General features: G+C 44.8%; 1 long non-coding RNA gene across 1 annotated transcript; it reads left to right on the top strand.

The window, feature by feature from the left end:
- The first annotated feature begins 6,124 nt into the window (after positions 1 to 6,124).
- Positions 6,125 to 6,585, top strand: LOC307036852. Its single transcript, XR_013807490.1, has 2 exons — positions 6,125 to 6,261; positions 6,482 to 6,585. It is a non-coding gene; the product is annotated as an uncharacterized lncRNA (long non-coding RNA).
- Positions 6,586 to 18,147: the final 11,562 nt, after the last annotated feature.

Below are 18,147 nucleotides of genomic sequence, written 5' to 3'. Positions count from 1 at the left end.
ATCCTTGAAGAGCGTACGGCTGGGGTCGAGGAGTGGAGTACCGACGTCCAGGACATTATTACGGCCTCTCTTGAACAACAAACCAAGCTCCAAGATAAGCTGTCCGACATAGAAAGGAGGTCGAGAAGAAATAATATACGAATCTGGGAGTTGAAGGAGGGAATAGAGGGAGACTCGGTCTCCGAGTACGTCGACAGGTTAATTCACAAGGAGCTGGGAATGTCGGAGGATATTAAGTTGGAGATTCAAACGGCGCACAGGGCACCTGCTTCAAAACCACAACCAGACAAACCCCCAAGAGCCATTATTGTCAACTTCTTGAGGTTCGAGGTCAAGGAGAACGTCATTAAGACGGCCTGGAGAACGGCGATGGAAGTGAAGGGACGGAGAGTGACATTCGACCACGATTATTCTTCTGAGGTGGCGGTTAAACGTCGGAAATATGCGGGGCTCAAGAGAATTCTCAAAGATAAAGGGATTCGTTTTCAATCTCCAATGGACACACTGAGGGTTTACTGGAACGAAGGAACGATAGTGTATAAGAGTGCTCAGGACGCGGCTAGGGCGATGCGCCAGAGAGGCTGGCAGGTGCCGGACCCAGGAGTAGAGAGACCTACGCTGCTGCAGAGACTGGAGGCAGCGCGCAAGTGGACCAGACTTCGGAGACGAGAGCGGGTAGACAACAACGAGATGGAAGTGAGGGAAGACCGGCACCATATCGAGGGTGTTGATGAGTAGTCTATGAGGGAACAAGATACGGCGTTGAAAAGACAGAAGGATGAGGTGACGGGCCACGGCGATCAGAAAAAGACAGCACAGACACAAACAGATTTAACCAAGTTACTTATAAATGCTATAGCCTTTTATTTTGTGCCACTTTGAAACACTGCAGTGGGTGAGTAAGTAAGATTGTTATTTGTTTTTATAAAAGGAACCTGTATGGACATGTATGCAGGCTGGGGAATTATTTATCTATAACATTTTACGATTTGATTCAGACTAATTTAAAGAAGTGCTAATTCATTAGAAACATAGAATCACCTCCATCGCCAATACAGAGACCAGGGGTTTAAAGACTATATCAAAAATGTTCAAAAAGTGCCGGCCGGGAGCTCCGGAGTTTAAACCACACGCTGGACAATTATAGTGAGCTTGGGAGATCAGCCACAGGAGAGATCTCCGCCACTAGGGAGGGCCCTCTCACTAGGAGAGGCCTTACCTTCCACCCAACAGCGGGGGAAAGGGGGATATTTTTAAAAAACCCGAAAACCTTGGAAGACCAAGTTCTGATGTTTAATTTGTATTTGTTTAGCTTAGCGGTTGCTGCTACTATAGAGAGGCGAAGTCACGCCCATCTACTTCCGGTCCATGGGACCCCGGAAGCAAAAAATTATACATTGAATTCAATGGAGAGAGAAAACGTATCTTTTGATCCCGTTTGAATTGTGCCACAAACTACACATATGATGTTTGTCAATCTTAAACAATCATTTCCATGTCAAAAAAGTCACATTTTGTCGTAAAACTGTTGAAATATAAGACTATGAAAAATACGCGACTACAAAGACTACAAATCCCAAATCCCATTCTGGGTCGCACAGGTGATGTCACGGGCGATAATGCTCCAAGTGGTTGCGAATTGTAATTAAAGCGAAGAAGAAGATTTCATAACTGATTTATTCCCTCCAATAAATATAAGAGATTGCTCCAATAAATTCACTTTTATAAGATGCCTATGTGCTTTGTACCATGTTGTAATCACAAAAGTGATCATACCACTTGCTCGTTCTATCGCTTCCCGTCTTATGAAAGGACCAGGAGTCGCTGGATCAGACATATCAGGTAATATCATAGGTAATATACATGTTGTGGATGGAACATAGTCAAGTTAGCTACCTAGCTAGTAGTGAGCACGTTAGTTAGCATTACATTACTTAGCCTTGTCATTTTTAGTAGCCTTACCATGAAGTTATTATTTTATTACATGAAGTACACCAAAATGTTAAACAGTAAGATTAGTCATCATGGTAAGTATTTCGTGAAACATTTGAAGAGTAGCCTACTGCGCCCTCCACCGGGTGCTAAGGAAGCAGTTCAGGGAGAGTCGAAGGAAGGCAGGCAGGCAGGGAGCTTTGCAAGACATTCTTCTGGACATGTGTCATTGTGATGACAGTGAGGGTGAGTCAATCTGTTTGTTGGAAAGACAGTAGTTGAGTGATTACTGAGAGAAAATTATTAAAAGAGATAATTGTTGTGTATTAGTAGAAAGAAATTAATGAAACAAGGGACAGAGGATACGGGTACTCAACTCTTTACTGTTCGTCATGCTTAACTGCCACAGAATCAACTCCCGGGCTTACTCTTCTTCTCTCAACATTGTATGTATACTCTGGTTACACTGCGCCCCCTATTGGCAGGAGTATATTAGAACACAACATTTCCCCCCTTCTTAAAAAGAGTTACTTCTCCCCTTGAACAGCATGCATAACATTAGCATTTTAAACAGACACTTACGTAGTAACCATGAAACCATCTGTAATGATAATAACTTCACATATCACAATATGCAGAACATTTTCAAACATTAATTCAACCACAGTTTAAGTGACATAGTCCTCAATCCAAACAGGCTGCTTTCTGATTCGCTGGTTCCTGCTCTGAGCACCATGCACTGTAGCTGGCTCAGCAGGCCTCACTTCTTCTGATGGAGGAGTAAATGTTTCTGGAAGCACCGACAGGTGTGAAGCATCCCAGGTTTTTCCATTATCAAGTGTGTAACTGTGAGGTCCTTTCTGCTTGGTCACTTTCAGAGGCTCACTGAACTTTGGCTTTCCCTTTTTGACATGCAGCGGGTTTCTCACACGCACCAGGCTTCCCGGATGTATTTTGGGAATCTTGGCATTTCTTTTTGCATCAGAATATGTTTTCATGTGCCACTGTTTCTTTTCCACTCTGTCTCTCAGTTCCTGATCCTGAGTATCCGTAAGCTGTGGCAGGATTGAGAGTTTGGTTTGCATTTTTCTTCCATACATGAGCTGGAACGGAGATGTCCCTGTAGTGGCGTGAGGTGTAGCTCTGTAGACCTGAAGAAACTCAGCAACGTGAGCTTTCCACGGAGCGTTCTCTCTCTGTGCCGTGAGAATGCTTTCCTTCAGCACTCTATTTAGCCTCTCCACCGCTCCATTTCCTTCTGGATGGTAGATTGTAGTCCTGATGTGTTGGATGTCTCTTTCTTCTAGGAAAAAGGCGAGTTCTGAGGATGTGAATTGTGGACCGTTATCTGTCACCACAGACACAGGGTTCCCTTTTTGGCTGAACACTGATCTCATGAAGGTGATCACTGTTGCAGTAGTGCATCTTGGGGCAAAACACACTTCTGGCCATTTTGAATAGTAGTCAGTCACAGTAATAGCAAACTTACAATCCACCGGACCAGTCTCAAATGGGCCCACGATGTCGAGGGCAAGCTTTTGCCATGGCCCCTGAGGCAGAGGGACTGATGTCATAGGTGCAGGGTTAGTTTTAGCTGTTTTATCATTCATCTGGCAGGACACACAGGCGGCGATAACCGATTGTACCAGTGCATCCATTTTAGGCCACCAATACAAGTCTCTGAGTCTCTGTTTTGTGCGTACAATGCCTTGGTGGCTCTCGTGTGCTAAGGATACCATGTGTGAGTGTAGCTTTACTGGAACAACTAACCTGTGACTCCCTCTCAGAATGAGTTGTTCATGTGCAGAAAGTTCCTTTCTCACCTGGTAGTACGGCAACATGTTAGCAGGCAGGCCTTTGGATGAAGCTGGCCACCCGTCTGTCATGTAGTTGCGTAGCTGACGTAACTCTGGACAGGAAGTGCAGGCATCTGTGAAGTCAGACGAGGGAACAGCAGTCAGCAGGGCAGAGACAGCAGCAACCATCTCTGGTTCCGTGTCTGAGGTGCAGTCCTGTCCGTGTGGCAGTGGCAGGCGGGAAAGGCAATCTTCCTTGCTTATGCTGTGTCCTAGATACGTTAGTTTGTCCTGGTAGAATTTGCATTTATCTGTGTTGAGACTTAGTCCAGCTTCCTGCAGTCGGTACAGTACTGCTTTCAGGCGGGTTTCATGCTCAGCACGGCATGAGGAGTAAATGATGATATCATCCAGATATGCCTGCACTCCAGGTAAATCTTTCAGCACCATGGACATCATCTTCTGAAATGCTGAGGGTGCTGATGCTAGCCCATAGCAAACTCGCTTGTACCTGAAAAGTCCCTCGTGAGTAATGAAAGCAGTCAGATCTCTGCTGTCCTCATGCAGTGGAAGCTGGTAGTATGCATTAGCCAGGTCGAGGGTTGAGAATATGGTAGCTCCTCTGAGTTCTGAGAAGAGCTCCTCCATGTGTGGAATGGGGTAGCAATCCATTATGACGGCCTTGTTAGGCTCCCTGAGGTCTGTACACATCCTTATTTTAGATGAGTTCTTTCGTTGAGTCACAACGATCGGTGATACCCAGGGAGAGGCATCTATTTTTTCAATGATGTCAGCATCAAGAAGGCGCTTTAACTCTGCAGAAACAGCATCTCTGACTGAGAATGGAAGCCTTCTCAATTTCTGCTGCACAGGCTTCACCTCATCTTTCACTCTTACTTTGTGTACTACGTTCCTAACACAGCCCATAGGTAAAACTGTATTAACAGGTGCAGATGCAGTAGGTGTCGGTGTAGTAGGAGTTGCAGGTGGGGTTGTTATCTCTCTGACTGTGTGCTCTGACTTCAGTACCACTCTGTTTCTCATGATGACCATTTCCAGTGCCTCAAACAGGTCCAGGCCCAGCAGTATTGAACCTGACTTCACAATGAAAAGGGTAGCTGAGGCAGTATTTCCGTCATGGAATGCACGTAAATGCAGTTTCCCTAGTACTGGGATTCTCTGTCTTGAGTATGTGACTAGAGGAACCTTTGTAGGTTTCAGTGGTATGTGACTGAAATAGGTCTCGTACACATGAGCCGGCAGCAGTGACACTGAAGAACCAGTATCTACTATCATCTCAAATGACTGGTTAGCAGGAGAAAGTCCCAAATCTACAGTGCACATTATTTTCTTCTCTTTTGGGGCAGAATTATTCAGCAATAAAACAGTCAGTTCTGTAATAAAGACCTCCCTCACTTCACGTTTTTGTTCTGAACGACACACTTTGGCAAAATGCCCAGTTTTTCCACAGGATTTGCATATTTTGTTTGTAGCAGGGCATTGTGTGGAATTGGCCATATGTTTATCTGAATCACATCTGTAACATCTTCGTGCTTGCTCAGACTTTCTCTCACCTTGTCTTTGTTTACTTGCAGCGGGACGTTTTTGTTCCCATTTTGGCGCGCTGATCTCTCTCACAGGCACTTCACTGTTGGAGAACTCGGCCACGTTGCGCGCCGCCATTTCCACCTGATTTGCAATCTGAATGGCTTTATCCAGTGTCAGTTTGTCTTCTAGCAGCAAGCGTTCACGTATGCGTCCACTGTAGGCTTTTTCCACGATCTGATCACGCAGCATATCCTGTTCTGCATTTCCAAATTCACAAAAAACGAGCATTTCACGTAGCGCAGAGACGTACTGTGCAATTGTTTCATCATGTCTCTGGGCTCGTTGGCGGAACCTGTGTCTCTCCGCAATTACGTTTACCTTCGGCACGAAATGCGCCCGTAGTGCAGCCACGGCATGGTTGTATGTAGTTCCCGTTTCAGTCAATGTGTAGAATATCCTCTGTGCTTCGGTTCCGACGCTGTGTAGCAGCGTTGCACGTATACGGGTATCCGGCCACTTGGCTCCTTCCACGTCGATCACTAGCAGATAGTTTTCGAACATTTTTAGCCATGTTCCAAATGGCATAGTAGGTTCTCCCGGACACTGAAGAAAGGTGGGAGGTAAAGGAGTAGAAGCCACGGCCATCCTCGTCGCCAATTTGTTGTGTATTAGTAGAAAGAAATTAATGAAACAAGGGACAGAGGATACGGGTACTCAACTCTTTACTGTTCGTCATGCTTAACTGCCACAGCATCAACTCCCGGGCTTACTCTTCTTCTCTCAACATTGTATGTATACTCTGGTTACACTGCGCCCCCTATTGGCAGGAGTATATTAGAACACAACAATAATTATTCAGTGTTGTTACTTTAAAGTGTTGTTACTGACCTTTTTCTCTTTTATTTTCTTTACCTCACCTGTAACTGCTGAGACCCTGAGGAACATGCACACTGGACTGACCTGCTCTGGCAACCTGATTTCCACTGTACCTAATAGTATTTGGTTATGGTATATTATTTATATACATCAAAGGCACAATGCACCCCCCAGAGAGACACATGTATTGAGTGTGATATTTTGCATTGGTCATGTGAAATCATCTTTACACACTAGAAAACTGTAGGAGCGGCAACTTGTTTTGAAATTGAATTTTTAATATTCGATAATAAAGTTGATCTGTTTTCTTTATTCTTCTCTCTTCCCAGCTCCATCCATCACCGTTCTCTGTTCCTGCAGGTCCTGCTTGCTAATCAATGCTCATATGTTTTTACACAATTACAAATAAAGTCAATGTACTGTATGACATGAAGTTGTGCTTCATTCTGAGTCAATAATAAATTCATTCTGCCTTCAACTGCAAAATGATTGTGGACTGCACCGACATCCATGTAGCTGCCCCCCAGTAAGATGAACCAAGCAAAGCTGACACTCAACATACAGCTGTGCTCTTAAGTTGACATGAAGAATTTGTGAAATATTGGTAATTATTTGGAAAACATGACTGACGATGCAGAAAACTTTTTTTATTTAGGAACAGTGGTCAGGTGAAGCATTTATCACTACATATGTGTCACACTTAAAAGGCCAAACACACTGGCCAAACACACCTCGTTTACAACTCCCCAGTTGACAGCCATGACTCCGTCTAAATTGTACCCCCCAAGCACCCTCTTCATGAGGGACGCGCATGGAGTGGATGAAAGTCCCGACCTCAGCACAGCACCAAAATTGCTGGCTGTCAACCTGCCCTGCCTGTGTAACTGCCACTGAGGATTTGTCTGCTGTCCTACGGTGGCTGTCTGGATGGCAGCTTAATGGTCTCTGCTCAGTCGCATTGAGGCAAGAATTGCCTCAAGCCCCCGACCCCCATGCTCCTTCACCAGATCCGGCACTTTGAAAATGGCCTGATGTTGAGGCTGCAGCTCCGACTCAGGTGACAAAAGCCATGCCATGCCACGCTGCGCCCCTCAGTGCAGACCTGAACCAGTCTACTTCCTCAGTGGCGATGTCTCTGGCCAGTGGGTTGTATGTCTCCTCTTGCTGTTGGTAGAGTTGAGACACCGGCTGGACTACTTTTGAAGTGCCAGGCTTCCTCCACTGGCACTCAACTTCTGTGGAGCTGATCTGCCACATGGCAAATATTGCCAATGCTGCAGCGTGGCTGCATTTGTACATCCTCCATGCACAACCACAGACAGCGCTCTGCATCGCGCCATCCTCTCCCATGTAGATCTGTACAAATAAAGTAAGTACCATGTTTGTTAACATGCTATAATAGATTGAATGAGCAATACAAGGATGGTCCAGATCTGGGGGTGGGAGGGTTTATTTTTCCATAGTTTTGTCCTCTTGTCTGATTGTTGTTATGGTTTGTTTTTTCTGAATTTTTTGTAAAATGTTGTATTGGTTGTGATTGTACATTGAATTTTTTTAAATGTGTATTACATTTTTGAAAAACATTTGATCAACAAAAAATGAATTTTTGGTCAGGATCTAGACTCAGTGTGTAGTTTATGAATTAATCAATGCTCTACATTAGGAAAACACATACCAGTGTACCAGAGGGAGTCACACACAGCTGTGCCTAGATAACCAAACAAATTGACAAGATAACCAAAATCCTTGAATCTACACACAGCAAATAAACTCAATTGACACAACGAGATGTAAAAAGGAGATCACACATATAGTCGATATAAAACTGGCCGCTTCAATCTGAAGAGCAACTAAAACAAAACACGGGAGTGTACCTTGTTCTTGTGAACACTAATGTTATCCACAGCATACACACCCGTATACAGTACACCCGTTCTAGGTTCTGATTGGCTCTCTAGGTTGGCATTCTAGCTTCTGACTGGCTGTCCAGGTTGTCAATCACAGCCGTGGTTCATATTATGCTTGTCGACTCGTAACATCGCTAAACTTTTTTTCTTGACGGTTTTCTCAGTCAACTAATGCTATTGATAACAGTAACATAAATTAACACAGCCCTGCACACTGCAGTCATTATATGCCGGGTCTGTGGTTCATCATCTTCTTTTTCATTCTCCTCCTTATTGACTGACATTAACCTTTAACATTGCACTCATATTACTCACCGAAACCTTGTAAAGCCGGTCCCACATGCTGGCTCTTACAGAACCGACTAACTCCCCTTTCGTGTATGTACAGCTCTCAACGTGCCCAGACTTGTAGTGATTTTCACCTCGTTTTATACTTTTATTCTCATTCTGAAAGAATGAGGTGAAATGTGCCAACGTGACGGCCATCTTTGTGTTGGTGACGCGTATTGTGCGGGACCAGAGACATGTAGTTCACTGAGCGGCTTAACACAAAAAAATGTGTTACTTCACAGTTTTACGACACATTTTAATTTTTTTGACTTGCAAAATGTTCTTTTAAATTGACAAACATCATATGTGTCATTCGTGGCACAATTCAAACGGGATCAAAAGATACGTTTTCTCTCTCCATTGAATTCAATGTATAATTTTCCGCTTCCGGGGTCCCATGGAGGCTCCCGGAAGAGGAGGGACTTCGCCTCTCTATATATATTGTGTTTTGTGACATGGAGGGAACGAAAAGATGCTTTGAAGGGAAATATAATGCAACGTAGGGGAATCAAAATGGTGTCGTTAAATGTCAATGGTTTGAACAATCCGATTAAAAGGGGGAAAGTATTAACCAAATTTAGAAAGGAGGAGATGCAGGTTATCTTATTGCAAGAAACTCACCTATCAGTACAAGAACATGAAAAACTGAAAAGGTATGGATATAACAACACATTTTATAGTTCATTTAAGCAAGGTAGGAGAGGGGTGGCTACACTAATTGGGAACTCAGTAACATTTGAAATAAACAAATAAATATATGACAGAGAGGGGAGGTATGTGGTGATCAAGGGGAAAATGGAAGGACAAATGGTTACACTAATTAATGTTTACGCCCCACCGGACAGCGATAAGACTTTTTTTAAGGAATTGTTTGATATCATAGCTGTGGAAATGGAAGGAATCCTGATTTGCGGGGGGGACTTCAATGTGGTACTAAACTATGATTTGGATACAACAAGTACAAGGAAGGCTAGGACGCACATTGTCAGATACATGAACATACAACTGAGGGAACGAGGAATCACAGATATATGGAGAGATATACACACACTAGATAGAGACTACACACACTACTCACACCCACACTCAGTCTACTCTAGGATAGATTACTTTGTTATGTCAAAGGGAGATAAATATAGGGTAGAAGACTGTAGAATAGGTGTTACAGACCTGTCTGACCATAGTGCAATATATCTAACATTGAATCTAAATGGTAGGAGGAAGAACACTGTCTGGAGATTGAATGTGGTTCTATTAAACAATAAGGGGTTAGTGGAAGAAATAAAGAGAGAGATAATCAGATATAAGGAGGAAAATGATAACGGGGAAGTAGACCCAACAATTCTGTGGGATGCACTAAAGGCAGTATTAAGGGGGAAACTAATAGCACAAACAGCACACCTTAAAAGAACCAGACTGAAACTCTATCAAAATGTAACTTGGCAACTAAAAGAATTAGAGAGGCAACATAAAAATACAAATGACCCAGAGACACTTAGGAAGGTTAAGGACATTAGAGGGAAGATAGAAAATATATTATTAATAGAGGTGGAGAAGAAAGCTAGGTTTGTAAAACAGGCATATTATGAAGGGGGGCCCAAAGCAAATACATTATTGGCTAGAAAGATAAGGGCACAACAAACATTAAACACTATACATAAGATTAGGAATCCTAAAACCAATGAGTTACTTAGAGAGCCGGAGGAAATAGAGAGAGCATTTGAGGATTATTATAGGACACTATACGCACAACCAACTGTCACGATTCTCATGTTATGTCACGTTTATAGTTTTGTAGGTTTGGGTGTTTTTGCTGTTTTCCATGTCATGTTTTCCTCTGGGTTATTGTCTGGTCCCTCTCCCTGTGTTTTTCCTCTTGTCATTAGTTTTCCTGGTGTGTCTAATTGTCTGATTATGTTCACCTGGGCCCCTGTGTTTTCTCCTCCCTCCTCACCTGTGTCTTGTTGTGTGAGTAGTCTTGTGTGTATTTAAGTTCTGGGTTTTCTGTGTGTCTTGGTCGGTTCGTCGTGTTCCCTGACTAGTTCTGCAGTGAGTGTTCTGTTTGTCATTGTATAGAGATATCATAGCCTTGAAATAAAGGAAGTTTTCAGTTTGTATCTGCACTTGGGTCCTGCTTGTTTCACAAACCGTGACAGTACGAACCGACCTGAAATATGGGCCCAGCAGATCCTTTCGAGCAGGAGATATTGGAGTTAACCGTTGCTTTGGCTGTCTGCTCTAGTCGATGGTTGGGAGCGTCCAGGGGTCAGCAGCGAGAGGCTGTTCGGGCTGAGGCACACCAGAGGGCAATGGAGAAACCAGGTTTAGTTAAATTCTTACCTGGCTGGATTTTGGACTTCCTCTCAGTGTGTGATTCCCGGCCTGCTAGCCCCAGGCATGCTAGCTCCATGTCTCCCAATTCCGAACCTGGCACCATACGCCTTGGTGGGTTCCGTCTGAAGTCAACCCGTGCTTCTGCCCCAATTCCTGCTCCTGTCCAGGAGTCATATTCTGGAACTCGTCTGGCTTATGGAGGTCCACGGAGTATTCAGGCGGCTGCTAAGAGGAGGAGTCGCAAGGCCAAGCTAGCAGCTCAAGCCCCAAGAGCCATGTTTCCGGCTCCAGAACCGGACCTTAGAGCCATGTTTCCGGCTCCAGAACCGGACCTTACAGCCATATTTCCGGCTCCAGAACCGGACCTTACAGCCATATTTCCGGCTCCAGAACCGGACCTTACAGCCATGTTTCTGGCTCCAGAACCGGACCTTACAGCCATGTTTCCGGCTCCAGAACCGGACCTTACAGTCATGGTCCCGGCTTCAGTGCCGGCTCCAGTAACCATGGTCCCGACTCTGGCTCCTCGTCACCTGCTGACTCATCGGCCGACGCCAGCTCCTCGAGTCCTGTTGGCGTACCGTCCGACACCAGCTCCCCGGGTTCTGTTGGCGAACCAACCCACTCATGTGCCGTTGGAGGTCCCGCAGACTACTCTTCTGCCGTGGGTCCTGCCAACTCCATGTCTTGGCACGTTGGAGGTCCCGCAGACTGCTCTTCGGCCGGGGGTCCTGCCAACCCCATGTCCTGAGCCGTTGGAGGTCCCGCAGACTGCTCTTCTGCCGGGGGTCCTGCCAACCCCATGTCCTGTGCCGTTGGAGGTCCCGCAGACTACTCTTCTGCCGGGGGTCCTGCCAACTCCATGTCTTGTCCCGTTGGAGGTCCCACAGACTACTCTTCTGCCGGGGGTCCTGCCAACCCCATGTCCTGAACCGTTGGAGGTCCCGCAGACTACTCTTCTGCCGGGGGTCCTGCCAACTCCATATCTGGTCCCGTTGGAGGTCCCGCAGACTACTCTTCTGCCGGGGGTCCTGCCAACCTCATGTCCTGTGCCGTTGGAGGTCCCGCAGACTACTCTTCTGCCGGGGGTCCTGCCAACTCCATGTCCTGTCGCGTTGGGGATTCCGCCGACTGCTCTCCTGCCGGGGGTCCTGCCGGTCCTGTGTCCTCTTCCATGGGGGATCTTGCCGACACCGGCTCCTGACCGGCCTCCGGAGCTGTCTGGTCTTCACCCCTCCTCAGACTCTGCCTTGCCCCCTGGCCGTCCGCCCGAGATTCCCTCCATGGACTCTGCCTTGCCCCCGGGCCGTCCGCCCGAATTCCCCTTTTTGAACTCTGCCTTGCCCCCGGGCCGTCCGCCCGAATTCCCCTTTTTTGAACTCTGCCTTGCCCCCGGGCCGTCCGCCCAAGACCCGTCCTCCAGACCCCTCCACCCACCCTGCTGGACTTTTGTTTTTTTGGGACGTCTGGGATCCGTCCCTTGAGGGGGGAGTTATGTCACGATTCTCATGTTATGTCACGTTTATAGTTTTGTAGGTTTGGGTGTTTTTGCTGTTTTCCATGTCATGTTTTCCTCTGGGTTATTGTCTGTTTCCTCTCCCTGTGTTTTTCCTCTTGTCATTAGTTTTCCTGGTGTGTCTAATTGTCTGATTATGTTCACCTGGGCCCCTGTTTTTTCTCCTCCCTCCTCACCTGTGTCTTGTTGTGTGAGTAGTCTTGTGTGTATTTAAGTTCTGGGTTTTCTGTCTGTCTTGGTCGGTTCGTCGTGTTCCCTGACTAGTTCTGCGGTGAGTGTTCTGTTTGTCATTGTATAGAGATATCATAGCCTTGAAATAAAGGACGTTTTCAGTTTGTATCTGCACTTGGGTCCTGCTTGTTTCACAAACCGTGACACCAACTGCAGCAGAGGAAGAGAGTATGAAGGCATTTTTAGAGGGGCTGGACCTACCATCGATAGGAGAAGAACAGAATAGGTTATTGAACTCAGATATTACAGAAAAAGAGATGGGGGATGCAATTAGTAGAATGAAAAATAGTAAGTCACCAGGCAGCGAAGGGCTGCCATCCGAATTTTATAAGATATTCAAATCGGAATTAAGCCCCTTACTGTTGGCATCATTTAAATATACTATGAAAGAGAACAAAACTCCCCCGTCATGGAAAGAGGCTATCATCACTACAATTCCCAAGGAAGGCAAGGATAAAGAATTATGTAGTAGCTTTAAACCAATATCCATACTTAATGTAGACTACAAGATGTATACGTCCATCATTTCAAAAAGATTTGAGACATTCATTCCCGACATTATAGATGAGGACCAGACTGGTTTTATTAGAGGGAGACAGACACAACATAATATAAGGAAAACAATTCATATAGTGGAGGAGGCCCAAAGGAGGGGAGACAGTGCAATTTTAGTGAGTATAGATGCAGAAAAAGCTTTTGAAAGTGTGAACTGGGTCTATTTGTATAATGTCTTAGAAAAGTTTGGATTTAATGAAAAGTCAATCAAATGTATAAAATCATTGTATCATGAACCAACAGATGGGGGTGAAAGTGAACGGTAGTCTGACGGATCGGATTAAATTAGAGAGGTCGACAAGACAGGGCTGCTGTCTCTCCCCAACACTTTTTGATATCTTCATCGAACCATTGGCCCAAGCAATTAGGCAGAACCAGAATATAAAGGGGGTTGAGGCAGGAGGTTTAGAACACAAATTGGGACTATTTGCGGACGACTTGATAGCATACATGGGGCAACCAGACGTGGGCTTCCCGATACTGATGGGTTTACTGGAGGAATATGGACAAACTAAACGTGACAAAGACACATATTTTAGCACTAAACTACACACCAACACCAGAGATCAAAGACAAATACAGAATTAGATGGAACATGGATACAATTAAATATTTAGGGGTTAACATCACAAAAGGGTTAGACAAATTATACAATGCAAATTATACACAGATCAATCAGAATATCAAGAGGGATTTCTGTAGGTGGACAATACAGACCTTAGACCTTAGTTCAAGGATTGTAATAGTTAAAATGAATATACTGCCTAGGCTACTGTACCTTTACCAATCACTACCTATATCTATTCCACAAAGTCAATTTATGGAATGGGATAAATGGATTTTGAGGTTTATTTGGGGGGGGAAAAGGCCCAGGATTAGGCTTGCAACACTGCAGCTACCCAAAGGGAGAGGAGGATTGGCAGTGCCGAGTTTCCAGGATTATTATTATGCAGCACAAATCAGAACAGTGGCATGCTGGTGTAATATGGAATATGTAGCTAAATGGAAGGACATCGAAACAAATGGGGAAAACTATACCAGATTCAAAAACTACTCGGGGATAAAGAATTATTCAAGACAAAGGAAAACGTATTAGACCCAATCACAAAATTCACTTTAAACACTTGGAACACGGTAATAAAGAGATACAAAATAGGAAAACAGACAAAGATTTTGAGATGGATAACAAATGATAATAAATTCCAGCCGGGAAAAGAAGATGCAGGTTTTAAACGATGGGCCCGAGGGGGCATCACAGCAATATGTAGGATAGTGGAAAAAGGGGAAATGCAGAGTTTTCAATATCTAAGAGATAAGTTCGATCTGGAAAGGGGTGACCATTTTAGATACTTAAAGGTGAGAGACTATTATATAAAATAAATAAAAATGGATAAAAACACTAAACAAAATGGGGTAATTAAGGTAATGATTGAAGCATATGAAGGGAAGAAAGGCAGGGTGATTGCAGCTCTATATCAAGCTCTGTTGGAGAGTAGGGGGAATTCAACTCTATATATAAAAGAAAAGTGGGAGAAAGAACTCGGGATTGATATGACAGAGGAAGAATGGTATAATGTATGTAGAGTGCAGCATTCAACTACTGGGTCAAGGGTATGGAGGGAATTTGGGTGGAAAAACATAATCAGATACTTCATAACCCCAAAGATAAAAGGGAGGTATGCCCCGGAACAGAACGCATGTTGGAGGCAATGCGGCGAGGTGGGGGCAGACCACACACAAAAAAAAATTAAATGCCAAAAGATGAAGGGATACTGGGAGGAAGTATGGGGAGTATTGAAGGGGATATTAGGTTATGAGGTTCCTAAGACCGGCCTGATGTTATACTTGGGGAATCTGGTGCAGGAAAACACACAGGGTGGGGACAGATACCTGATTAAGGTGCTGCTGGCTGCAAGCAAGAAAACAATTACCAGAGCATGGTACAAAGCAGATCCACCTACAAAGGAGCAATGGCTGGGAGTAGTAAAGGAAATATTTGATATGGAGAGATTCACACACATATTGAGGTTCCAGGAAGGGCAATTTGAGTCCAAATGGGAAAAATGGGTTGAATATAAAAGAAAAATGAACGACAACACAAATTGAGAGTTGGAACCAGACCATGATGTTGCATTAAAATAGGATAGAAAGCTTCCATGTCACTGTTTGCTTGTTTTTATTATTATTTGTATTTTCTTTTTTCTTCTTCAATGGGTTTCTAATTCAAGTGTATACTGAACTATATGTGGTTTTGTATGTTTATAAAAATGTCAATAAAAATGTAAGTGAAAAGAAAAAAAGAAGTAAAACCCATAGACTGTTTAGATCATTATGGGGATGTACATTTAATTTAAATTCATAATAGAAAGACATTTGATGACAGTATGTTGGATTTCTGTATTCATTTTTCAGCTTGATAATATCTAAGCACTGACAGGTAGAAGCAGTCTCACCAGGGAATTATTCGCTTTGTCAGTATCATGAAATTAGTTGTTTTTAATCCATAACATTAGTGTGTTCCATTACCAGAAACATTAGCAGTTCATATTATATTTAGATTTTAAATAGGATCTCAAGGATTTCATTTATAATAACACGGAAGCTTGTCAGACATTCAGAGCTATTGAAATATGTTATTTAGTTCACCTGAAGATGTTGGGGTTTATTTTGTTGACACAGGCCAAGTATTAAGATTCTGAAGCTGCACTGGCAGATAGGAGGTCTGCAATTAATTTAGAAAACCTGTTCACAGACAGCTGTTGTTTTAAGACACCCCACCAACAGGCTCCAAGCGGCCTACCAGCTGTGGGTCAAACATCTGAGGGCCAAGAAGCCCTGAGCGTAGACTAGAGGGGTGGGTATCAGATTTCTCCACACAGGTTCCTGACGCCAAAAGGGGGACCCAAGGAGCAGGAGGCCGACACAGCGGAGTTCGTCTGGCTGAAGGTCGTCAGGCCTACGTGGCTCAACCCCAGGTTCTCCGGCCTCTACAGAGTGACCTCATACCGTCCGCCGAGGAGCAAAGGGGGACATCTGGTACTACTGGAGCCAGTGTGCGGCGAGGAAATCACCGGCTAGGACCATGGAGGACATCAGGACGGACCTGGCTATCATCAACGAGGACATCCCTACAGCAGACGACTCGGAAGCTGTCATCAGCGGACTGGAGGAGAAGGACCTCGCGGACATCCCTACAGCAGACGACTCGGAAGCTGGCGTCAGCGGGCTGGGGGACTTCTCGAGGAAGCAGAGAAGTCTACTTCTCTCTGATCAGATTCATCAGTTCCACCTTTGGGCCCTGAGGATTCAACAACATGCAAGGATGCTGCTTTCTGGCACTCAGGTTCTCACTCTAATAGTTCCTTCACTGACATTGAAAGTTGTGTTCTGTTCCCAAAGGTTTAAGGTTGGGGGACAGACACAATAGCAAAGAATGACAGTAGTTGTGTTTCAAATGTCTTATGTGAGTTGGTCTCGTGGGGCGAGACCAAAAGGGGGAATTTAAGTATTATTTTAATTATTTGAAGGATTAAAGTAACGTGTTATGGCAGGAAAGTTCAATCTGGTATATTCATTTTAATGTCACCTTATATAGAATGTGTGTTAAACTTGTGATTTCTGCATTAAGTGACTTCTGCCTAGCAGATACCAAGAAGAGGCCCCTAGGGTCTCTCTGTTAATTATCAATAGTCCTTGCAATCAACAGGGGAATTCCCGGATGCATTTTAAGATATAAGGCAGTTAAAGTCTTGTAGAATTAATGATGTATCTCCTACAGACCCCAAAAGAGGCCTTGAGACTTGGGTCAGCCAGCAGTAAATGAGATAAAGGTCCTTTTGAGCTTATCAATAAAATATATTCATTCCTAGTAAGCTGACTTTGGGGTGAAGGGAAGTTCAGGGAAGCCATTAAGCGATAAGAACAATTAACTTCTGTTAAAGATACATGATAGGATGTTTGTGTGTGTTGAAGATGTTTAGGGGGAATGAGTATGTGTCCTGTCAAAGAGTCCTCTGTCATGACTCCAAATCATTGATTGGGGGATCTGCCTAAGGGCAGAGGGACAAACACACACACACACACACACACACACACATACACTGTGAAGCAAACAATGGAATCAACAAACAGACTTACTACCTGGGATCCTGCCCAGAAGGGAAACCGACCAATGGAACACTGCCAACTCACTGTCTAGCTCGCTCAGAAGTGAACTCTGTGTATAAATGTTGTGATCATTTTGAAGATCGGCGCTCTTGTTTTTGACTTGCCGTTCCTGAGACGTCTCTCACACGGTGGTAGAACCTGAGCCCGGAATACTCTGCAGAGTGCTTCGTGATTAGGTGAAGTATTTGTATGTTTTCCATCATTAAAGCAGATTATTGTTTAACCCTTATCCTGGCTGCTTTGAATTTTTCCTTCTTTTGAGAACCCGCTCATATAGGAACGGCGCGGAGCAGAGATTCTGCCCCAACAGGCATCATCCTCGACTCCATAGACATGAAGGCGTCTCTCCCCTCTGACAAATTGCAGTGCATCCGGGACATCACCAAGCCATACTGCGAGCAACAAGTTATCACAAAACAACAGTTGCTCTCCCTTCTCGGACACCTCAACTTCGCCATGCGCGTCATCCCCCAGGGGCGCTCGTTCATCTCCCGCCTCCTGGGCGCAGCATCGGCGGCCAACAACCTCCATGACTGCGTCTTCCTAGATGAAGGCTGCCGCTCAGACCTACGTTTCTGATCCCTCCTGCTCGCCCACTGGAACGGAGTTACTTTCTTCTACGATGACCTCGTGTGTTCCTCCGATTCAATGAGGCTTTTCACGGATGCCGCCTCATCCGTGGGTTTTGGGGGTTTCTTCCAGGGAGAGTGGTTCGCAGGGTCATGGCCCCCGTCATTCCCTAATCATGCTTCATCCTCCGCTCTGCACAAGATCTTTCCGATCGCCGTTGCATGCCACGTATGGGGTCACCTGTGGTTCCGTAAACGCATCTCGGTGCTGTGCGACAACCAATCAGTGGTTGGAATTATTAACAAGGCGCGCTCCCAGTGCAGTGACATTATGCCATTCATGAGAAGCATCACGCGGTCCTCCATAATCTACAACTTCTTAATCA

This window comes from Notothenia rossii, assembly GCF_949606895.1.
Source record: "Notothenia rossii genome assembly, chromosome: 4".
NCBI lineage: Eukaryota > Metazoa > Chordata > Actinopteri > Perciformes > Nototheniidae > Notothenia > Notothenia rossii.
This window is presented reverse-complemented; position numbering and strand designations above follow the sequence as displayed.